This window comes from Schistocerca americana, chromosome 4, assembly GCF_021461395.2.
Source record: "Schistocerca americana isolate TAMUIC-IGC-003095 chromosome 4, iqSchAmer2.1, whole genome shotgun sequence".
In the NCBI taxonomy this organism is placed as follows: Eukaryota; Metazoa; Arthropoda; class Insecta; order Orthoptera; family Acrididae; genus Schistocerca; species Schistocerca americana.
The window spans coordinates 403,277,702-403,302,535 of NC_060122.1; positions in this window are offsets into that span (position 1 = coordinate 403,277,702).

Below are 24,834 nucleotides of genomic sequence, written 5' to 3' on the forward strand. Positions count from 1 at the left end.
TTTTAATTTCGAGTTGCATTGCATTCCCCCGAAAGATAAAAGAACCAATTTCATTACTTTTGGGTTTTTGACGTTTATCAATAATAAAGAAGTAGATCTTTCAAATGGGTATTGCATTTTGCATTACGAAGGGTTATTTACAATTTGTACAGAAACCAGATGGCAGTTAAAAGAGTCGAGGGGCATGAAAGGGAAGCAGTGGTTGGGAAGGGAGTGAGACAGGGTTGTAGCCTATCCCCGATGTTATTCAATCTGTATATTGAGCAAGCAGTAAAGGAAACAAAAGAAAAATTTGGAGTAGGAATTAAAATCAGTGGAGAAGATATAAAAACTTTGAGGTTCGCCGATGACATTGTAATTCTGTCAGAGACAGCAAAAGACTTGGAAGAGCAGTTGAACGGAATGGACAGTGTCTTAAAAAGAGGATACAAGATGAACATCAACAAAAGCAAAACGAGGATAATGGACTATAGTCGAATTAAATCGGGTGATGCTGCAGGAATTAGATTAGGAAATGAGACACTTAATGTAGTAAATGAGTTTTGCTATTTGGGGAGAAAAATAACTGATGATGTAGATGTAGATGATGTAGTAGAGAGGACATAAAATAGAGACTGGCAATGGCAAGGAAAGCGGTTCTGAAGAAGAGAAATTTGTTAACATCGAGTATTGGTTTAAGAGTCAGGAAGTCGTTTCTGAAAGTATTTGTATGGAGTGTAGCCATGTATGGAAGTGAAACATGGACGATAAATAGTTTAGACAAGAAGAGAATAGAAGCTTTCGAAATGTGGTGCTACAGAAGAATGCTGAAGATGAGATGGGTGGATCACATCACTAATGAGGAGGTATTGAATAGAATTGGAGAGAAGAGAAATTTGTGGCGCATCTTGACTAGAAGAAGCGATCGGTTGGTAGGACATATTCTGAGGCATCAAGGGATCACCAATTTAGTATTGGAGGGCAGCGTGGAGGGTAAAAATCGTAGAGGGAGACCAAGAGATGTGTACACTAAACAGATTCAGAAGGATGTAGGTTGCAGTAAGTACTGGGAGATGAAGAAGCTTGCACAGGATAGAGTAGCATTGAGAGCTGCATGAAACCAGTCTCAGGACTGAAGACCGCAACAACAACATCTTCGTTTAGTGTACTTCTTCCGTCAGCTTTAAATTTCCACTGAGCGACGTGGCGCAGTGGTTAGCACAGTGAACCATTCGGGGGACTAGGTTCAAGCCCGCGTCCGGCCATCCTGATATAGGTTTTCTGTGATTTCCCCAACAAAAGTTTTCAATTTTAGAGTTACTGGTGGTGAGGTATTTTGTAGATTTCGAAATTATTACAAAATTCGACTATACTTCTTTCAAAAATGTTAATTACATATCAACTTTTATATGAGAAACATTTTCTATGTATCATCGTTTCGAAGATATTCCCTCCAAACCTAATATACCCTTAAAAATTCAACTGGGCAGACTAACCTCCAACAAAGAGAGCCCGAAACTAGAACTATTTTATGCTTCCGCGATACGTCATTCATATTGTTCCCAAGTGCACATCCATTCACCAAACACGGATATAATCGGACAAACGCCTCCACTCTGCAGTCAGCAACAAAGGTATCGCACAGTACCTCAAGACATCATAAAGACTAAGTCTACAGTCGGTTTCAAGAACAGCCAAACAGGATATTCTACATGTGGTCATAATTATCATTAATTAGATTCTGGATTGAGCAGATTTAATGGCACATCACTACATACGAAAATCGAATATTGTCACACACTGTCATCAAACTACAGTTAAGTACCAGGGGCGTTCAACAGTAATGCATTATTTTTCTGAAAGCAGGTTGGTTTTATTCAGGATTTGAATACACTATATTATTCCCCACTCTTGTAGCTACAAAACCCTGTTTTCCAGCATAATCTCTGTCCAGTGCGAAGACCTTAGTGGGAGGGCATTTGTGCCCGTATGGCACCTCTCTACTGGTCGGCGTCGCAGCCATCGTCTTGCTGCATCAATAACCTCCCCGTCACCCACGTACTGCTTTCTTCCTTAGGTCAAGCAGATGGATGTCCGAAGTTGCGAGATACGACCTGTAGAGTAGATGAGGAAGAAGAACCCAACGAAGTTTTGTGAGCTTCTCACGCGAGACGTCCAGCTGTGCAGTGAGGCGTGTGACTGTGATCCGTTGATCACCCCGAAAGAGAGTGTGCGCACGTTCGAACGTTTCAGAGTCACAGCTGTGTTCCACCTGCCGGCCTGCACGTGGGGGATCGGAACGTTTGCTCTACCTTGTTACAGTCCTGACAGACGCCTAGCCCAACGACTCACCGTGCTTTTGTTTCTGAAATATCTTCTCATGTGTTCTGCAAGCACCTATGCATATCTTGCATGCTCTCCTTTCCCACCAAAAGAAACTCTGCTTGGAACGGACCTCAGTTACAGACGTCACTTTGGAAGGTACGTAGCTGGCCGAAGTGGCCGAGTGCTTCTAGGCGCTACAGTCTGGAACCGCGCGACCGCTACGGTCGCAGGTTCGAATCCTACCTCGGGCATGGGTGTGTGTGATGTCCTTAGGGTAGTTAGGTTTAAGTAGTTCTAAATTGCAGGGGACTGATGACCTCAGAAGTTAAATCGCAAAGTGCTCAGAGCCATTTGAACCATTTTGAAGGTACGTACAGCGTCACCACCAATCTGAACTTCATGAAAATATAAGGGATGAAGCGGGAATATTCCACGATGTCCCACAAGAAATTCTATATTTTTCAACCCTAACTGACCGAGAAAAAAAGTGTTGAAGTATTTTCTGAACTCTCCTCGTATTTGTTAAGTTCCAATTAATAAATGATTGTAAATTTTTGCTAGTTTTTGCTGCCATCATTTTTCCATAGGTATTACCTGAAGCTGCTTGTCCCTGTTACGAGGCTGTGTGGTTGACATCTGCATGTAAGCCACCTCATGACAACTAGTTCTTTCGGTCGTAAGGTTCGATGCTAAAAATATTTGCTGAATATAACATAAATCGACAAAATTATTAAATTATGATCCTAATGTATCGCGAGAAAAACAATGTAGTTTAGAAGCTGAGATGTTCATTACTTCGTTAGACTGGATAACATTTGCACAGGTTCTCAGTAAACGAAATGATCGTATGGCATTTTTGGTTGGGAGACCCCATCAGGGTACGTTCGGTCGCCTAGTAAAAGTCGGTTTTTGACTCCACTTCGGCGACTTGCGCGTCGATGATGACGAAACAATGATGATCACAGCACTTCCAGAGGCGTACAAATTCTGCTTCTAGCGCGTCTGCCCCTATCTCCGCCGCAACCATTAAATCAGCTCAAGCAGCCGCAACGGAGCCGCGAGAGTACATGTGCGCTGAAGCACAATTGTTAAAGCAGGCCTACTTGGATTTCTGTAATCTTGGTGAGCTCCACCGGACCCGTTCAGCCTGCTAAACCTGACAACAGTTTGCGCTATCAATCCAACATGGCTAGCCAGGCATATGTTTGCGTAGGCAGTTTCACTGCTGCTTATTTGTCACAACGGTGGGACCAGAAAAATGAACAAACCAGACTTAAAGGAGACAGGAGGTATTAAGAACTGGAGAATTGCGAAAGGGATCCAAAGTCTAGCAGTGGAAAAGTTGTCGGGTACTTACAAGGCAGCTTCAAATAATTCGGTCCGTTTCTCCAGATGCAAATTGTGTGAAAAGTTAGTAGTCGTTCAGGAATCTCGAGTATGTTACGACATCGATGTAAATTTGGTCATCAGTTTGCTCGCTTCATAAATGTTTTGAAAGAAGGAAAACACTTACTGGCTGATAAGTGTGTGGAACTATGTGCTACGGACTTCAGGCCATCTAGCAGTATATGGACTTTTTAAAGGCTGATCCCGGCGACGGTTCGAGTCCTCCCTCGGGCATGGGTGTGTGTGTTTGTCCTTAGAATAATTTAGGTTAAGTAGTGTGTAAGCTTAGGGACTGATGACCTTAGCAGTTAAGTCCCATAAGATTTCACACGCATTTGAACATTTTTGACTTTTTAAATTTAGGGCAAGCATTTACTGAAATAGGAAAAAAAATATGACTCAGTGGATATTGAAAACCATCATCGCATTCAATGTAGTGTGAAGAAAGCTTTGTATGAAAGAAAAGCTTCCTCTTACAGACATGCTCTTAGATTAATGTAATATAAAAAACGAATTCGTGTTTGCTTAAATGCGTTTGGGGAGTTGAGAATGAACTATTTTGGCCTCAGAATGAATTCAACGACCCCGAAGTATACTGTAAAAAGTAAAGAAAAGTAATATAACTGAGGTCATATTTGCCTAGAGTACACTAAGGTTACAGACACTAAATTTCCAAAATATTAGTGTAGTTGTTGTTGCAGTACAATAGACACTTTCAGGTTTTTGGGTGCAAAGGATCTCGACATTCAGAGAAGGTTCTCATTACTACAGAAAACATGCATCAGAGGTGACCTGATGTTGGTTCAAATTGAAAAGCAAGTACTAGTCGAAAGATGGTGAAGTTTCATAGAAAACCATTCATATCTAAGTAAATAAATAAACCGGAAATACGCCTGAAAGGAAAAATTGGACAGATAAAATCGACCATTTTCTGACCTACAATGACCCAAAATAAATATATTTTTCATTGAGCATCGTGTGTTGGTGTTCGGGTATTTTCATCAACTTCCAGACCATAGTCAAAACACTTAACTGGTACAGAATAAACTGCTACATAGCGTAGCACAGTGGGAAGACAGCCAGTCAAGAAAGGCTCGTTCGACCTGCTTTGGTTGAGCACAGCTGGGCTTGGATGGGAGTAAAACTGCCTGCCCGTTCTGCTCATAACGTGTGGCAGGTTGCCTGCCTGGCTACCAGACAACCACGAGCAGGTTAAAAGGAGAAGATGTACACCTCTGAATACAACACCGTGTCCCCGAGCAGATACAATCTCCTACCCGGCCGGGAGTCGAAACGTGGGCCCCTGCGTGGCAGTCGGACGCACTGAGCACTCAGCTACAGAGACGGATGTTGTTGTTGTTGTTGTGGTCTTCAGTCCTGAGACTGGTTTGATGCAGGTCTCCATGCTACTCTATCCTGTGCAAGCTTCTTCATCTCCCAGTACCTACTGCACCCTACATCCTTCTGAATCTGCTTAGTGTATTCATCTCTTGGTCTCCCTATACGATTTTTACCCTCCACGCTGCCCTACAGTACTAAATTGGTGATCCCTTGATGCCTCAGAACATGTCCTACCAACCGATCTCTTCTTCTCCCCAATTCTATTCAATACCTTCTCATTAGTTATGTGATGTACCCATCTAATCTTCAGCATTCTTCTGTAGCACCACATTTAGAAAACTTCTATTCTCTTCTTGTCCAAACTATTTATCGTCCATGTTTCACTGCCATACATGGCTACACTCCATACAAAGACTTTCAGAAACGACTTCCTGACACTTAAATCTATACTCGATGTTAACAAATTTCTCTTCTTCAGAAACGCTTTCCTTGCCATTGCCACTCTACATTTTATGTCCTCTCTACTTCGACCATCATCAGTTATTTTGCTCCCCAAATAGCAAAACTCCTTTACTACTTTAAGTGTCTCATTTCCTAATCTAATTCTCGCAGCATCGCCCGACTTAATTCGACTACATTCCATTATCGTCGTATTGCTTTTATTGATGTTCATCCTATACCCTCATTTCAAGACACTGTCCATTCCGTTCAACTGCTCTTCCAAGTCCTTTGCTGTCTCTTACAGAATGACATTGTCATCGGTGAATCTCAAAGTTTTCATTTCTTCTCCATGGATTTTAATGCCCACTCCGAACTTTTCTTTTGTTTCCTTTACTGCTTACTCAATATACAGATTGAATAGCATCGGGGATAGGCTACAACCCTGTTTCACTGCCTTCCCAACCACTGCTTCCCTTTCATGTCCCTCGACTCTTATAATTGCCATCTGCTTTCTGTACAAATTGTAAATAGCCTTTCGCTCCTTGTATTTTACTCCTGCCACCTTTAGAATTTGAAAGAGAGTATTCCAGTCAACATTGTCAAAAGCTGTCTCTAAGTCTACAAATGCTAGAAACGGAGGTTTGCCTTTCCTTAATCTTTCTTCTAAGATAAGTCGTAGGGTCAGTATTGCCTCACGTGTTCCAACATTTCTACGGAATCCAAACTGATCTTCCCCGAGGTCGGCTTCTACCAGTTTTTCCATTCGTCTGTAAAGAATTCGCGTTAATATTTTGCAGCTGTGTCGGATGTAGGTTCCCGAATTCCCATGGTAAAGTCTCACATAACTCATTTTTCATATAACTCAACTGGCTATGTAGCTTTCTACTCAGTCTTTTCCGATAAGAATTTCTCCTCTCAGATTGATGAGTTTATCCTCCTACATCGTCTTTGAAAATTTCCATCATCACAGCGACGCCCCGTAGATGATGAAGTTACGATCTCTCTGAGAGGCCAGGAACTCAGGTGGTAATGGACGTAAGGTGAGACAGCATGTGCTGAGCATCCTGGTAAACCTCGAAGTTGCAGAAGAAAAGACTATCAGTTGTATGAAAATACGTAATATGAATACTTGGCACTAATTGATTACGACATCGTAGATCTCATGTATGTGCTGATGAAAAGTTTGTCAAATCCAGGTAGAAGGAAGGACTCTAGCAAGCTTACAATTACTGCAGACTATACTCTAAAGGTTCGTAAGCACACCAGAGAGAAAGCGAAAATGTCATCGGTTCGATAGCGAGTAATCACTTAGCGTTTATCTCATACACTTTAGCGAGTTATGAAACTGGTTTTCAACAAATTTGATGTCACGGAAATTTGATGTAATTAAAATTCTCATTTACTACTAATCATTAAGGCGGTAGAATAATTTCTCAGGATTACAACACTAGAGGGAGCTGGAATCACGGACGTTTGTGACGAAAATTACGTTCTTTGTAGGCGCTATCTCGGTTTCTGCTCGGAACATGCGAGTTGTAATCTGAGAAATCTTCTTGCCGATTCCATGTCACTCGGTGCACTTTAGAAAAACGTTCGCTTCAGCCGCGCATTGGCAGAGTCGCATTTCTTAATGTTATCTTCAACTCGAATCGAATTCTCTTGCCTGGGACGCTTTCATCTCTGCAGGAAGTGTTTAAGGATATATAAAATTGGCGAGGGGTGTACACGTGCAGACTCTAAAAGGTGGCAAATATTTATCCGCCGTGAATCTCGCCGGCGTTAAACAGGTGTGGCCGGCACCATAGCTCAGACGTGCCTGTCGCGCTAGACTTGTATACAGCCGCGCTCGGACGTCGGCTGCTTGTTGTTATTGCCGCATCGTAATATGTACCTCTTCTCTTGCTGGCTCCTAAATCCGCTTCTCTCTTGCAGCTTACATCTAACAAGGACGTCGGCGCTCAATGTATGCACAATTTTACTTACCGTGTGGCTAATTGAATATCTACGTACGAAATTTGTTTCACTAACTACTACAGTAAACGTCCGAAATACGAAGGAAGACCAGGGTTTAATGTCGCGTTGATAATCAGGTTATCAGAGACAGAGCAGAAGCTTGCATAAGCAATATCAGTTGTTTCATTATGAAAGGAACACTCGTGGCATACAAGGTAAAGGATTTAGGCAAACCTCGGGAAACCTGTATCTTGTGTGTTAGATGAGTTTTGAACCCATCTCTTTCTGAATGCGTGTCCCATTGTAACATACCATTCTTTTGTCCGTGCAGGTGTTGTACAGGACGATGTTATTAGCTTTCAGGGATGATGGAGAACGTAAATGTTCCAATTTGAGGTAAGGGACCCTGGCCCGGAAACCACCGAGTCGTTATAAGCGAAAATCGTTCTGATACCTCTGAAGTGCACCTGCTACAAGCTGATTTCGATATTCTGGGAGTCGGTAATATAGATCAAAACACGGGAAAACTTCCAGTAAACATGGGTTCTAAAGTGCATACCTTAAGAGCTTCACTTATTCATCTTTGCTAATGTATAGAAGATGTCTAATGTCAGAATCATCGACTCGGTCATTTCTGGAACAGGCTCCCTTACCTACGGTTGATATTTTTATCTTTCTGCATCATCCAAAAAAGTTTTCAACAGCATCATGGACTCATCCTGTAGTGGTCTCGACAAGTTTCCGGCGTCACGGTGACGACAGCTTTTGTTCGGCCTGAAGAAGAGTGACTGGATTTTCGCTAATCCTTCTAAACGGGCGCCGGACACAGCAGATTCGTCTGTTTTACAGGAAGAGGAATTTCTACCATGAGACGGCCGTTGCAGCAAGCTTCCTGATAATACCAAATGAAACTATGCGGTTCCAGAGACGTTTTCAAATCTCAAACATCTATATTGCAAGTATATGGAGCGACGAATGAAAATTGTGCCAAGGATTCGAATCCCGGCCTTGACACAAATTTTCATTCGTCGCTTCAGCCCTGCTAAGAAGCAGGCCATCACAAGAAGACGGTAAGTAGCAACATGGAAATGACCACAGAGAATGCCTACATTTTGCTCCTGTTTTCTGAATGGCTGAAAAGTGTATCCATTCAACAATTCGTGGAGTGTCCGAGAGCTCATGAAACCTGCTGAGAGCCTTCAAGGAGCGAATGGGAGCATTGGTCTTACGTAGGCCCTAAACAAACCAGCCATTTGGCCTAGCGTCCTTATGAAACGTACCATGTAAATTGTGACCCAAATGTAAACAAACAACTCACTTGTCCTCCTGTCCGCAGCTCGTGGTCGTGCGGTAGCGTTCTCGCTTTCCGCGCCCGGGTTCCCGGGTTCGATTCCCGGCGGGGTCAGGGATTTTCTCTGCCTCGTGACGACTGGGTGTTGTGTGATGTCCTTAGGTTAGTTAGGTTTAAGTAGTTCTAAGTTCTAGGGGACTCATGACCATAGATGTTAAGTCCCATAGTGCTCAGAGCCATTTGAACCATTTTTGAAATTGTCCTCCTAGTTTTACGAGGGCCGTTCAGAAAGTAACCTCCGGTTGATTTAAAAAAATACACCAAGTTAAATAAAAATAATTTAATATATACATCTTACAACTACATCTTTGCACTATTTTTCTACATAGTCTCCATAGCGATTGAGGCACTTATCGTATCTCTTCATAAGCTTTGAAATTCCTTCTGCATAAAAATCACCCGCTTGTGCCTGGAGCCAGCCTGTGACCGGATCTTTGAGCTCTACGTCGTCATCAAACCGCTGTGACCCGAGCCATTTCTTCAAATGCATGAAGAGGTGATAATCACTTGGCGCCAGGTCTGAGCTGTAAGGTGGATGGTTGATAACGTCCCACTTGAAGGACTCAAGAAGGGCCGTTGTTCTGCGAGCAGAGTGAGGACGGGCGTTATCGTGCAAAAAAACGATACCGGAAGTCAGCATACCACGGCGTTTGTTCTGTATAGCCCGTCGTAACTTTTTTATTGTTTCACAGTACACGTCTTGATTAATGGTCGTACCACGTTCCATGAATTCAACCAACAACACCCCTTTGGCATCCCAAAACACCGTTGCCATCAGTTTTATGGCAGAAAAATCTTGCGAGGCTTTTCTTGGTTTGGTAGGCGAATTTGAATGTGCCCACATCTTTGATTGTTCTTTTGTCTCAGGGTTCACGTACTTAATCCAGGTTTCGTCACCGGTCACGATTCTGTTTAACAATGGTTCTCCTTCGTCCTCATAACGTGACAGAAAGTCTAATGCAGAGGCCATTCTTTGAGTTTTGTGGTGGTCGGTAAGAATTTTGGGCACCCATCGTGCACAGAACTTACGGTAACCCAATCTTGCTGTCACTATCTCGTACAAGAGAGTCTTAGAAATCTGTGGAAAACCAGTAGACAACTCCGACATTGAGAAACGTCAATTTTCACGAACTTTTGCATCAACTGTCTGAACGAGTTCGTCAGTCACCAATGATGGTCTACCACTCCTCTCTTCATCATGAACGTTTTCTCGTCCACTTTTAAATAAACGCACCCATTCACGGACAACTCCTTCATTCATAACTCTTGGTCCGTACACGGCACAAAGCTCACGATGAATAGCTGCTGCAGAATATCCTTTGGCTGTAAAAACCTTATGACAGCACGCACTTCACATTTGGCGGGGTTTTCTATTGCAGCATACATTTCAAACTGCCACAAAAACTAAACTAGCGCAGGTACGACGTTCACTCGACCACGGCTTGATGCCGACTGACCTGTTGAGTGCGTGAACGCACAGATGGCGTCGCTACTCCCCCAACAACCCGCATTGTGACCAATCGGAGGTTACTTTTTGAACCGCCCTCGTATTTACAGAAGTATTACTTAATCGCTAAATCCTGTGAGACTTATCTGATAAATGTCTTCTTAATTAGCATAATTTGACCCAAAAAGACCAGCAACCTCCCCGGTCTAATCATGATGACCAAAATCTGTTATGCAGTAAGACTGGCAAGTAGTTCACTTGTGTTCTTATGTCAGACTCTGCTTGGGGAGTCTGATAAAGCCAGCTACACTTTTTAACACACTAATAATCCAGAGATAAGTTCCATACAGTGAAACATAGACTTGGTACATAGCAGGATTATGTTAGTTGTTGAATGATGCATTCCGGTAATTGTTTAATGTGGGGTGTTGCTGTAATTTGTTAAAAGTCACACTGTGGTAATCGTTAGACATTTACAGTATCGTTATTATGTGTTTCTTTGTAAGACTAAGGGAATCCACAAAATTGTTCCAAAATTGTAAATAGAGTCATTTGTTGACATGCTTGCAGGAAATGCCATTGGGCACAAAGCTGGAAATTGTGAAAACGAAATTGCTTATAAAAACTGTTGCCTCTGCTTCAGATAATCGACCGACATAGACAGCACATATGCGAAGTCCATCTCATGATGCTGCGTGCACTGAAAAAGTGTGGGATGGCGGTGGAGGGGGGAAGAGATCAACAGGGAGCAACTATGCGACTGAATGAGGGAGGACCGCAATTTTTGGAGCATAAATTATGGTAGTTGAGGTTTGTTTGAGTCATCAGTCTTCTGACTGTTTTGATGTGGATTTCTCTCCTGTGCCAACCTTTTCATCTGTGAGTAGCACTTCCACCCGACGTCTTCTACTTATTTCCTGGATGCATTACAATCTCTGTCTTCCTCTGCAGCATTTACCCTCTACAGCACCCTCTACTACCATGGAAATTATTCCCTAATGTCTTCAACAGATGTCCTGTCATTCTGCCCCTTTTTCTCGTTAGTTTCTGCACATCCTGTTTTCTACACATCCCTTTCATCGTCAGTTTTCCGCAGAACCTCCTCATTCCTTACCTTATCAGTCTACCAAACATTAAATAATCGTCTGTAGCACCCTACTCATATGTTTCGATTCGCATCTGTTCTGGTTTACCCACAGTTCGTGTTTCACTACCATACAATGCTGTGCTACAAATGTACATTCTCAGAAATTTCTTCCTCAAATAAAGGCGTATGTCTAGTAGTTGACTTAGCCAAGATTAGACTTGCGTAAAAATAACTGAGAGGGTGGTGGTCATTTTGGGTAATCAATTATGATATATAAAATAGTAAGGCAGAAAAAATTTGGCTATTAAGTGACATGTTTGTATACAAAACTAATAGCACAAGTGAGCAGTTTATACATAATGGTCCATTGATAGTGACCGAGCCAAATATCTCACGAAATAAGCATCAAACGAAAAAACTGCAAACAACGAAACTCGTCTAGCTTGAACGGGGAAACCAGATGGCGCTATGGTTGGCCCGCTAGATGGCGCTATGGTTGGCCCGCTAGATGGCACTACCTTAGGTGAAACATATATCAACTGCGTTTTTTTTGTTTTTTTTTTTAATAGGAACCCCCATTTTTTATTACATATTCGTGTAGTACGTAAAGAAGTATGAATGTTTGAGTTGGACCACTTTTTTTGCTTTGTGATAGATGGCGCTGAAATAAACGTATAAGTACGTGGTATCACGTAATATTCCACCATGCGGACTGTATTTGCTTCGTGATACATTACCCGTGTTAAGATGGACCGTTTACCAATTGCGGAAAAGGTCGATATTGTGTTGATGTATGGCTACTGTGATCAAAACACCCAACATGCGTGTACTATGTATGCTGCTCGGTATCCTGGACGACATAATCCAAGTGTCCGGACCGTTCGCCGGATAGTTACGTTATTTAAGGAGAAGGAAGTGTTCAGCCACATGTGAAACGTCAACCACGACCTGCAACAAATGATGGTGCCCATGTAGGATCTGTTTTGCAGGAATTGCAGGAATTGAGTAAAGAATGTGGATCGGGTGTAAATAGAAGATGAAAGTAATGAGAAGTAGCAGAATTGGGAACAACAAGAAACATAACATCAAAATTGGGAACCACGAAGTGGATGAAGTTAACGAATTCTACTATCTAGGCAGCAAAAAACCCATGATGGATCGAGCAAGGAGGACGTAAAAAGCACGCGGGCACTTGCAAAAACGGCATTGCTGGCAAAGAGCAATCTGCTAATATCGTACATAGGCCTTAATTTAAGGAAGAAATTTCTGAGAACGTACGTTTGGCGATCGGCATTCTATGGTAGTGAAACATGGACTGTAAGCAAGCCGAAGCAGAAAATAATCGAAGCGTTTGGCAATGTTTACTGGTTTTGCTCAGAATTTGACCATCTTAGACAATTTATACCATGATGGTAGGATGGTTGGCGGTGGCGGTGAACGGGGCAGGTGTTGCGACGGCACGAACGTCAACCTCTTCTATGAAGACATTACATTGTTGTCTTGTTTTTCACTACTTATTTTCCGGTGTTCCCATTCTCCGGCTTCAGATCATTTAGCGCCACTTCTTCTTTGATCTTCGTAAAGCAGTTAGTTCATAATGATTGACTATTTTTGGGAGTGTGTTGGAGCCATTTTTTCATATAGCTCTTTATATGTTATTCTTGCTTCTGCTTTCAGTTATCTCCATATAGCGTCGTTCCTTTCCGCCTCATTTATTCCAAAGAAAATTCATTCTTTTCACGGACTTAGAATAATTTCTGGATATCTCGTTTGCTACTATTCGTTTGTACGTGACGAAATTAAAAAAAAGAAAAAAAACAAAAAAAAAACGGCACACATTTAGGGAAACAGGATCGTCTATGAAAGTCTCGCCCTTGTTTGCAAATTTTTGGGGATAAACTCCAAAACCCAATCGAGTTTATCTCGATATGGCACATAACGCTCAACGGTGTGAACGGATTTAATATATGTTTGTTTGTTACACACAAAGAGTTCAAGATTTATGGGACTCAGTCCCAAGTCAGTGACAAGTCACGCCAGGTCTTTGAGGAAGATGTCTGAACAGCTCAGAAAAAGCTGAACTGTGGTGATTAAGGCTGTATCGAAACTAAAGGATGTAAGTTCACCGGGCAAAAAATTAGTCACCCTCCAAAAGAATCCTCGCTAATACCTTTCGACGAGATAGAGAATATAGAAGTTTCACGGGGTATGCTACATGCAGCTAGAAGCCATTTATCGTTGATTAGATCCCATAGAACCATCAACTGCAGTTCCAAAAAGCGCCAGCCATTTTCTGTGGATTAAGATTCGGTGATTTACCGGGACTAATTGGGTTAGTGTCTGAGCGTTCGTCACGAACGTGTGCATATACCTCTGTGAGCAATTACTACAATCTTTACAGTGTGTCCACAGCTTACTTATCATGAACATGTAGAAGGAAGGGAAACACTTAATCAAGGAAACTGCTAAAATAAACATCATGGTTCATATTCAGGGTAATCTGAGTGATTGGGTCCAAGTCATGGTACGAAAAACACTGGTAAAACATCACAGGACCATGACTGGCGTGAACTAAACCCTCTACGGGTTGCGAGCTAATCGCATGTTTAAACCGTGTATGCACTCTATGCCTTGCATCATGTGAAACGAGGCAAAACAGTGACTGGTCGGACAGCCCTATACGGCTGCAGTCAGTTACTGTCCGGTTTCTGTTTTGTTTGGTGCACTGAATACGTGCAGGTTTATGTGCTCTTGCGAGGTACTCGATTCCAAATATCCATTACATGTAGTTCTTTTAACAATATTCGTCGGAAACTGGTTGAGGAGAATCTGCAATTACTGGCAGCAGTATTTCATATCGGGCTTGAAACCGATTGTCACTGACAGGAAGTGATGCTCTTTTCTGGTCTCCGTCGGTTAAGATATTTTACGTCCGCCGTTCTTACACCGTATTATGTGGTTGTGAGTTGTACACTATTCTTTGTAAACACAGTGGACGGTCTGTAATAAAACACCAAAAAATCGGGCAACTTCGTTCACGGTGAGGTAATGGGAACGTCCAAACACGACGTCTGCTTTCCGCATTATGTCACTCCTCCACTTTGATCCACGTAACTGCCCTGATTACATGCAACTTAATAGCATATATCATTCATGAACTTCGCCAGCGGTGGAGGTTCATCTGACTTCCTACTAACATGTCTACTTTATCTCAAGTTCAAAAGGGAGAACTACATCCGTAAAATGTGTAGTAATATGCTATTAGATCTCAAAAAAATGTCGCCCTCGTGAAAAGACTGGCAACGTACTCTTAATGTGAGGACATGCAAACTTGTAGTTTACAAAGACTTTCATAGGCATCGCATGATGCAGACTCAGTTGTAGCTAAAACAAATGTTTCACTAATCAGATACGGGGAACTTGTAATTTGGCTACAAAAAAGGTTAGTTAGTTTCATGGACTAATCCCAATGATGTGGAAAGATTCAGTTTACATTCACATTACACGTTCGTGTTTAAATATGTTAACATGGTGATCATCTACAAGGTTGCTTGTGGATTAGGGATTCCTGTCCACCAGCAATTTTTCGACGGAATGGAAGGAGAAACATCTTCAGATTGTTTTCAGATTCAAGCATTTTGTCTGTCAGATATTATATATCATTGGGTAAGCGATCAAAAATTTTTTATGGCAGATGTGTTCACAACTTTTTATCCTAAACACAACCTTAATGTGGAATAATGAATGGAACTTTTTCTTATGGTGCAATTATGTAAACCATTGTTCGTTTTGAACTGCAGTGGTTTATTTACAACAATCTTCACGAGGGAATTAATATGCTGTGAGGCAGTAGTCAAAATGCCTAACACCTTAACCACATGTCTACCAGAAGTCGTTGGTAAGCATTACATATTATTCTTACAGCAATTTTTAGAGCAAAGAACACTCTGTTTCTTAAAGTTGAGTTACGAGAGAAAATTGTTCCATATTGCATTACTAAGCGAAAATAGGCAAAATCTGTCAACTTACTAATGTGTCTTTCGCCAAGATTTGCTATTATTCGAAGTGCAAATGTGGCTGTACTAAGTTGTTTCAGGAGGTGCAAAACGTGTTTTTCTTATCCAGTTTAAATTCTCACCAAATGTAGACATAGAATTTTAGAAGTTTCCACCCTACTTGTAATTTCCTCAACATATATTACATTTATTTATCATTGATGTAGTATCTCTAGATGTGTCTTTACGAAACTGACAGACAAAACATTTGCAACTGCATGCGAAACATTTTTCCTGCCTACATCTTAGTACTGGTCAAACGTATGGGAGGCACAAAAGGCCTAACTAAGAGCATAGGCACACGTAACGTACAACGAGGGAAACGGCGAATGGTCACAGGCTTGTCGACTGACGTTAGAGTTTAAGAGAAATGTTGACAAATCTTAACTAAAAGATACGGGGAGAAAGACACTCTACACCTCACGAAAATTTGCTTAGAAAATTTAAAGGACCGGCTTTCAGGGCACGAATATTCTTCACTTTAGATACTGCGCAGATGAAATTGCGTACGTAACAGCACTCACAAAGGTGCATCGGAAGTCATTTAATGTACATAAAACGCACCCTCCGACAAGCACCTAACAGCGATTCAAATAGACGTACTTGTGGAGCACACAGAGTCTACAGATGCCGCCCGCATCTCGTGGTCGTGCGGTAGCGTTCTCGCTTCCCACGCCCGGGTTCCCGGATTCGATTCCCGGCGGGGTCAGGGATTTTCTCTGCCTCGTGATGGCTGGGTGTTGTGTGCTGTCCTTAGGTTAGTTAGGTTTAAGTAGTTCTAAGTTCTAGGGGACTGATGACCATAGCTGTTAAGTCCCATAGTGCTCCGAGCCATTTGAACCATTTTCTACAGATGCCCGGCTATAACCTGTGGAATTTGGACATGTTGTCTGAACCCTTGATAATAACTTCTGTCTGATCACTGGACTTAGAGTATTCAGCTCTGGCTGAGAGCCTCCGGCACCGTTATATATATGCTGTTCGCGCCATCTGTAGTCACTTGGAACCGTAAGGCGAGGGGCATCATCTCGCTGAAAGGATCCGTCTTCCCCAGGAGAGAAATTCATCCTACTAGCAGAAATTTATCACTGGAGATAGTTTTGCAAAAACGGAACTGTGTGACCCTTTAAACGTTTATTTATTAATTTATTACATCGAAGATCGCTTAAAAATTACAATGTTCACATTGCCGGCTTCAGCAGTTGATCGTCATCTTCAGAAGTGATTAATCCCCTAACAGCTTCGTCAAGACATTGAAAAATTCCAGTTAAGCACTCTGAACATCGTGAAGTTTTATAAAAAATGTCAATGTATACATCTTATGGCCACATTTTAAAAGAAATTGCTTTTATCAAAAGTTGCAATGTTCACATTACCAGTTTTAGCCCTTTCACAATCCACAGAAAAACTGCGTTTGTTGCGCGAGCCGCCTGCTGTGCAGTTACTCATATGAAAGATGAAAAGTGAGGTTAAGAGGGACTGTGTTTATCACTAAGCGTCAAAAAACATTGGAATTAAGGAGATAGGAATGATAGGAGATAGGAATGATAATGCAGTCTGTTGTAGACTAAAGTATGATTCATAGGTGATGTTCTTGACAAAAGACATGCGATAACTTATCCAAACTGCTGAGAGCTAGAAGAAACTTTTATCTAATTATTTAGTTACTTACGCACAGCGTAGGGTTTTCTTTGTCCAGGTATAAAACCTAAATACATTTTTGCATTCAGAAATGGTCTGTCTTGTGGGAGGACACTAGCAGGAAAACTATCACGTCCTCATCCAGCCCTATCAGTGCGTCACGAAAACAAAGGAAACAATGAAGAAAACAGAAACAATGCACAAAACTGGCAACAACAAGTGAGCACGCCGAGAAATCATTGACTCCATTTCTAGCGGACAATATTACAGTCCCCTGTATCCTGCGCATGCGCAGTCTTCAGCACACACACAATATTTGAAATCCACGCTCCGTCTAGTTAAATGATGCTTCACGTTATTGACGCGTTACTTACGTTAGGTGATCAGCGGCTGATTTACTGGCAGCATGTCACGCGCACTTGCCACGAGTAGCGGAATATGACCAGAGGGTCGCTTGTGGTAATAATCCTGTGGGAACACCTCAGCAAGTGCGGAACGTGCGAAGATAACATTACACTATGATACAGATTTTTTTCTTTTTCCTCTACTTTTCTTTTGCCTTGTTTTCTGCTTTATTTTCTTGCTACATCGGAAGATTCATTTTAGCATGAGTTTTCTAACTTCTTCCTTTGTGCAACTTCGTTTCTCTTTACGTCATAAAGTTGCTACTGATCTGCTATTTTTATTTCTTATAATGTGGTATGTTGGCACGTTTATTAATACTAGTGCCGTCTGTAGTCGAAATCCGACCAGTTGCGTCACTGGACCTGTGATAGCCATGATGAATCTTAAAGTGCCTGAAATTTTAGCCGTGAACTGATCCGTGGCAAATGCTTCATTTCTTGTGTATTCTTGAAATAATTATTTAATTTCTCTTTAGTTCCCCAATTATTTGAAGAGAGTCTTTTATACATGCCATCAAAAATAAATTTCGTGGTAATAGAGGAAAATTAACTCTTCCTTTGTGACAACACAACGTAAATGCCGTTGATCGCGTAAAGTCACAGCGGACGTGAAATTAATTGCACTTTTGTACTGCAGATCTGCTCTGTAAACTCTTCAAACCGCAATTACAGTTCACAAAATGATTTGGAATTATTTTCTGTGCATATTTAAATGTATCTTTCAGAAGGACAATAGACTTATCGTTATCAATATCTGAATTATTCCTAATACTTTCTCTAAGAAAAAATTATGTCACTCTTTCTCATCGTCTTTCGGTCCGAACCTTTAATGTTCTTCTTCGAGGCATAGACTTAAACAAATGTAGTTTCCTTATAATAAGGGACGTTGTAGCTACTCAAAATGAAGATACTGAGAATTAGGAACACACTAAATTTTGTGGCGACGGCGGCAAGCGAACACAGAGTTCTAATAAGCAACGTTTGTTGACCGCGAAGGCTTCGTTACTACGATTCGATTTCGACTGTTGCCAACATCAACGACGTAGCAGTTCCAGCGTTGCACCTGTCCGGTAAACGTGTGTTATTGGAAATGAACTTCGTGCAACATTTAAACATGACCATCCCTAGAATGCGACTTCACTAAACGCTGTTAATTTCTACAATAGTACCTAATCGTTAGGCGTGATAGAAGTTGGTAGGAATACCAGAGACAAAGGAAAACTTTTTTCATTTGTGTGTGTCTGTTTCCTATTACCTCTCCTAATAGCTGTGCATACACAAGACTGTTTTCTTCTGTGTGTTTTGTAAGCCACCTCCTTTGTTGATGGACTACATTTTCTAAGGACTCTCCCAATGAATCTCAACCTGGTACCCGCCTTACCAAAAATTAATTTTATATGATCATTCCACTTAAAATCGTTCCGCACGCGTACTCCCAGATATTTTACAGAAGTAACTGCTACCAGTATTTGATCCGCTATCATATAATCATACAATAAAGGATCCTTCTTTCTATGTATTCGCAATACATTACATTTGTCTATGTTAAGGGTCAGTTGCCACTCCCTGCACCAAGTGCCTATCCGCTGCAGATCTTCCTGCATTTCACTACAATTTTCTGATGCTGCATCTTCTCAGTATACTACAGCATCATCATACACTTATCGAAAAGATTCTACAAATATCGGGTGACCTTGTTGCAACCAGAACGGGCGGCTACGATCAAGGGGGTCAACGCGACGACAATAAGTATACTGGACATCATGCTCCTGTTTTATGGTTCCACAACGCGGTCATCAGTGGCATGTCGACAACACCAGCTAAGTGAAGATTGACTTTACACATGAAAAGTTCAACCCTTGCGAACTAATACTGAAAACATATTTGAATTAAAGGTTTGTGTTAAGTTACGTTACTTCTTAATAATCACTGCCTTTCAAATAATTATAGTTTCAGAGTTATATAGTAACTTTGAGAAAGAAACATTTAAATCAATTTCGTCCTTAATTGTTGATATAGATGACACTTCTTTGCAAACCTAGCATCTTCCTATAGCGTTCCCATATCACAATTATTAGCTGAGATACCAAAGTCTCCAGTCACTATTTCTCGATCATTTCTTAAATTCACAGTTGCATATTTACTTCGTTTGCGACTGTTATTTGTTGCACCCGCATATTACCTTGTTTTTGTGCCAGATTTCGTGTTATTAATTGTCGTATGTCGAGGATTCAAAATCAAATGGCTCTAAGCACTATGGACTTCACATCTGAGGTCATCAGTCCTCTAGACATAGAACTACTTAATCCTAACTAATCTAAGGACATCACACACACCCATGACCGGGGCAGGATTCGAACTTGCGACCGTAACAATTGTAGAGGATATACGTGCATTGTACAACGTCCGCCATTAAGCTAACAGATGGTAGACCGTCACGATGCGTTTAGCGTGTTTGGTGAAGTATTTCAGTAGCAGGAATCGAATCAATACTCGAGGGAGACCTCTTTCATCACATATGTCTCAATTAAGTGACAGACTGAGTTCCGGATTGAGTCTTCGAAATTCCTCCATAGCAGACAATGAAAATCCCCAAATATCTTAAACACACTTTTTCCTTCTAATAACTGTATATTATCAGTGTTGAAGTTTGAAGGGGTGGGATTAAATGTTCAAGGCTATAAAACCATAATACGTATCAAATAATTAGAGTACATAAACTAAAATTTTTAATTTGTAAGTAAAAACACATAGGATGTTCAGAAAAATAAAAAAAATCTGCTTTAGGAGCGTCGCATTTGCATTTTCATGTGTTTTATTGGACTGTTCTATTGATTTACGATTAGCGCACCACCTAATCTTACCTCGTAATTCCCATCTCTATCCACTACACACAAAATTTATGCCGTGTTTTCTACTTACATTTCATTAACGCTGTTACAGTAACCGCACATCTGTCATTAATTTATATTTAAGTATAACGAAGACAGCAATACGGAATCGTTTTTGAGAGGTTCCTCAGAATTTGAAAAAGTATGTATTGGTAGTACATACATTATAGTATAAAACCCGTCAAATAAAAGTTTCAACTAAAACGACGAAATCAAATATGACGTCTCCTCAGAGCTCGCTACGATCACATAGGTCGATAGACATCGCATACGGTCGAAACTGGGCGTGTGCACGTCATAGTGATGTCATGCAGAGACTAAAATATCACAGATGGCATTAGTAGTAAAGCTAGGCAAGTAAAATACATCCCTAGTTTCCCCAGTACCGAAATTTTCTTCTTCACAATTTTCCCCAAGATTTCGTGTTTCCTCCTTAGTCCCACAAAGAACTAACGTTGGAGATCGGACGCACTGCGACCAAGCTGTCCGATGATTTAGGAGACAATCAGAGCAGCCGTCTTAGGTTGTTTGTAGATGATGCTGTCGTTTATCATCCAAAAAAAACGTCAGAAGATCAATTTAATATATCTATATGGTGTGAAAATTGGCAGCTGACCGTAAATAATGATAAGTGTTAGGTCATCCACATGAGTGCAGAGGTCATCCACATGAGTGCTAAAAGATATCCGCTAAACTTTGGTTACACAATAAATCAATCAAATCTAAAGGCCGTAAATCCAACCAAATACCTAGGAATTACAGTTACGAACAAGAATACATAGAAAATATAATGGGAAAGAGAGACTGGGTTTTATTAGCAGAAGACTGAGAAGGTGCAACAGATCTTCTAAAGAGAGCGCCTACATTACATTTGTCTGTCTTCTTTTGCAGTACTACTGACCGGTGTGGGATCCTTACCAGATAGGATTAACGGAGTACATTGAGAAAGTTCAAAAATGGGCAGCGCGTTTTGTATTATCAAGAAATAGGGGAGAGAGTGTCACGGACATATTACAGGTTTTGGGAAGAAAATCATTAAGACAAAGGGGTTCTTCGATGCGACGGTCTTCTCACGAAATTTCAATCACCAGCTTTCTCCTCCTAATGCGAAAACGTTTTGTTGACACCGAATTACATAGGAAGTAACGATCATCGTAATAAAATAAGGGAATCGGAGCTTGCACGAAAATATATAGGTGTTCGTTTTTTCCGCGTGCTGTTCGAGAGTGGAATAATAGAGAATTAGTATGAAGGTGCTCGATCAAGCCGGCCGGGGTGGCCGAGCGGTTCTAGGAGCTTCAGTCTGGAACCGCGCGACCGTTACGGTCGCAGGTTCGAATCCTGCCTCGGGCATGGATGTGTGTGATGTCCTTAGGTTAGTTACGTTTAAGTAGTTCTAAGTTCTAGGGGACTGATGACCTCAGAAGTTAAGTCCCATAGTGCTCAGAGCCATTTGAACCATTTTTTTGCTCGATAAACCACCAGTCAGGCACTTAGATCTGCAAAGTTGTCATGTGGATGTAGGTGTGCATGTACGGTCATCGGGCGACCTCTGGCGACAGCGTTTGAATATCGTCGTCGAAGGCACTGTGAGCACAGCCTTAAGGGAAACATTTTGGCACAGATAACGAAATACAGACCAGCGTAGGGAATTGGCGGAAGGGAAAAAGTCTGTCTTCTTTTATGAGGGTGTTGCAAAGTGAATACAAAGCTACGACAAACGTCTCACGTAGAGAACACGGCATGTGCCACGACCCAATTTCTCAGAAATTTCGCTCAGTGGAAAAGGGGTCAAACAACAAGCGAACACGTGTCTCAGATTATTCGTATACTCGGCCGTTTCTTAGAAAAACATTGTCAAAGGTTCACACGTGCGGTGAACTATACACTCTCGACCACATGATTCTCTGCTGAACTGTCTCAGCTGTTTAGCAAACAAGTGAACAAAGGCTGAGCGAAATCAATCGAACCGCACCTACCCATTCATAGCCGGCACGATGGCTCAGAGTGTCCGGTCAGAGGGTTTAGCTACCCTCTGTAATAAAAAAAACTGAGTGAACGGATCAACGAACAACCTGAGCGGGTGTCAGCGGACGCATAAAAAAAAGCGGTGGCATAAGGGTTAGCATCATGAGTTTATAATTTTGTACCCCGTATTCGAAAGCCGATTATTACTTTCATTTTTGTTTGTTAGTTTATCTACCTATGACTGGAGAAGAGTGCTACACGAATGTTGTACACTGTATGTTGAAATTAGGTTGTCCTTATTCGTCTAATAATTGTATGTCTGGTGAATAAATTTAAAAAAAGAAAAATAAACAATAAAATACGTGAAACTGTTTTCGGTAAAATTCCTACAGTGTATCTTGATTCATAATCAATTGCAAGCACCAGTTTCTGGAAATGTGATTCATTATCCACGGTTTGTATCTTGATTCATAATCAGCTGCAAACACCAATTTTCGGAAACGTGATCCGTTACCCGTGCTTTGTATCCTGATCAATAATCAACTGCAAGCACCATTTTGCGGAAGCGTGATCCGTTATCCGTGTTTTGCTGTTAAATTATTACCATTGTGTGAAATCTTCAGCAATGATAACGACTTTCTTTTCCGAGTGAATTTATACGAAGTAATGTTGCAGTGGCAAACCTGCCTTCTCGCAATGCTCAGGGTGTTCGAAATTTCTAAGTTTCGAATGCTTGTACGATCGGTATCACATAGGGAATGCACCAAATTGTCCTGCAGAACAAACATAAGAATAAATTATAAGAATTAAGAAGTTATGTAAGAATTAACTGTAAGAATATGAAAATTAAAAAACAAAATTGTAGCCACTGGCACCACCATACATATATCATACAATGAAGAGCCAAAGAAACTGTTATAGGTATGCGTACTCAAATACAGAGATACATAAAAAAGGAGAATACTGCGCTGTGGTCGGCAACGCCTATATAAGACAACAAGTGTCTGGCACAGTTTTTAGATCGCTTATTGCTGCTGTAATGGCACGTTATCAAGATTTAAGTGAGTTTGGACGTGGTGTTATCGTCAGCGCAGGAGCAATAGGACACAGCAACTCGGAGGCAGCGATGAAGTGAGCATTTTCCCGTACGACCATTTCATGAGTGTACCGTGAATATCAGGAATCCGGTAAAACATCAAATCTCCGACATCGCTGCGGCCGTAAAAAATCCTGCAAGAACGGGACCGACGACAACTGAAGAGAATCGTTCAACGTGACAGAAATGCAACCCTTCCGCATATTGTTGCAGATGTCAATGCTGGGCCATCAGTAAGTGTCAGCGTGCAAACCATTCAACAAAACATCAACGATATGGGCTTTTGGAGTCGAAGGCCCACTTGTACACCTGATGACACAAAACTTAACGCCTTACCTGGGCCCGTCAACACCGACATTCGACTATTGATGACTGGAAGCATGTTTCCTGGTCGGACAAGTCTCGTTTCAATTGTGCCGAGCGGATGGACTTGTAAGGGGACGAAGACCACCTCACGATTCCATGGACCCTGCATGTCAGTAGGGGACGGTTCAAGGTGTTGGAGGCTCTGTGCAGTTGGAGTGATATGGTACCACTGATACGTCTAGAACGACTCTGACAAGTGCCACATACGTAAACATTCTGTCTGGACACCTGCATCCATTCATGTCCATTGCCAATTCCGACGGACTTGGATAATTCCAGTAGGACAATGCGACACCCGACACGTCCAGTATTGCTACAGAGAGGCTTCGGAAACACTCTTCTGAGTTGAAACACTTTCGATGGCCACCAAACTCCCCAGACGTGAACATTATTGAGCATATTTGGGATGCCTTGCAACGTCCTATTCAGAAGAGATCTCCACGCCCAAGTCCTCTTACGGTTTTATGGACAGCCCTGGAGGATTCATGGTGTCAGTTCATTCCAGCACAGCTTCCGAAATTAGTCGAGTCCATGCCATGTTGTGCAGCGGCACTTAAGCGTGCTCGCTGAGGCCCTCATGATATTAGACAAGCGTACCAGTTTTTTTGCCTTTTCAGTGTAGTAAGTGGATGGCACGTATTGTGAAACTCAATTGTAATTTTACAATTAATGTAACGTCCTTGTATCCCTTAATTTTTTAAGAAGCATTAGTGTAGTAACCTTCTACGAACACATGACTATATAAATGAAAATATTAAAATAAAAAAAAAGAAATAACCGGGTTTCGAACACTGGACGCAAAACTGAACGTCCGCGACGCTTGCTGATTCCTTCTAGCTTAAATATCGATAATTGACACATACCTTATTGGCGGTAATATACGTAAAAACTATCGATATATCGGTTATCTATCGATTGTTTTGTGCACGTGTTTCAAATGAACAAAACTTTTATTGTTTAAAATACAACATTAGAAGATATGCAGATTTTTTTATAAAAAGTAAACACGTTTTCTTTTTGTCTGTTTCGTTTTTCATTAATTATTCCTTATTCCTCTTGCCTTGGCGAAAACCGTCTCTGCAGGAATTTAAGACGCTGGACAA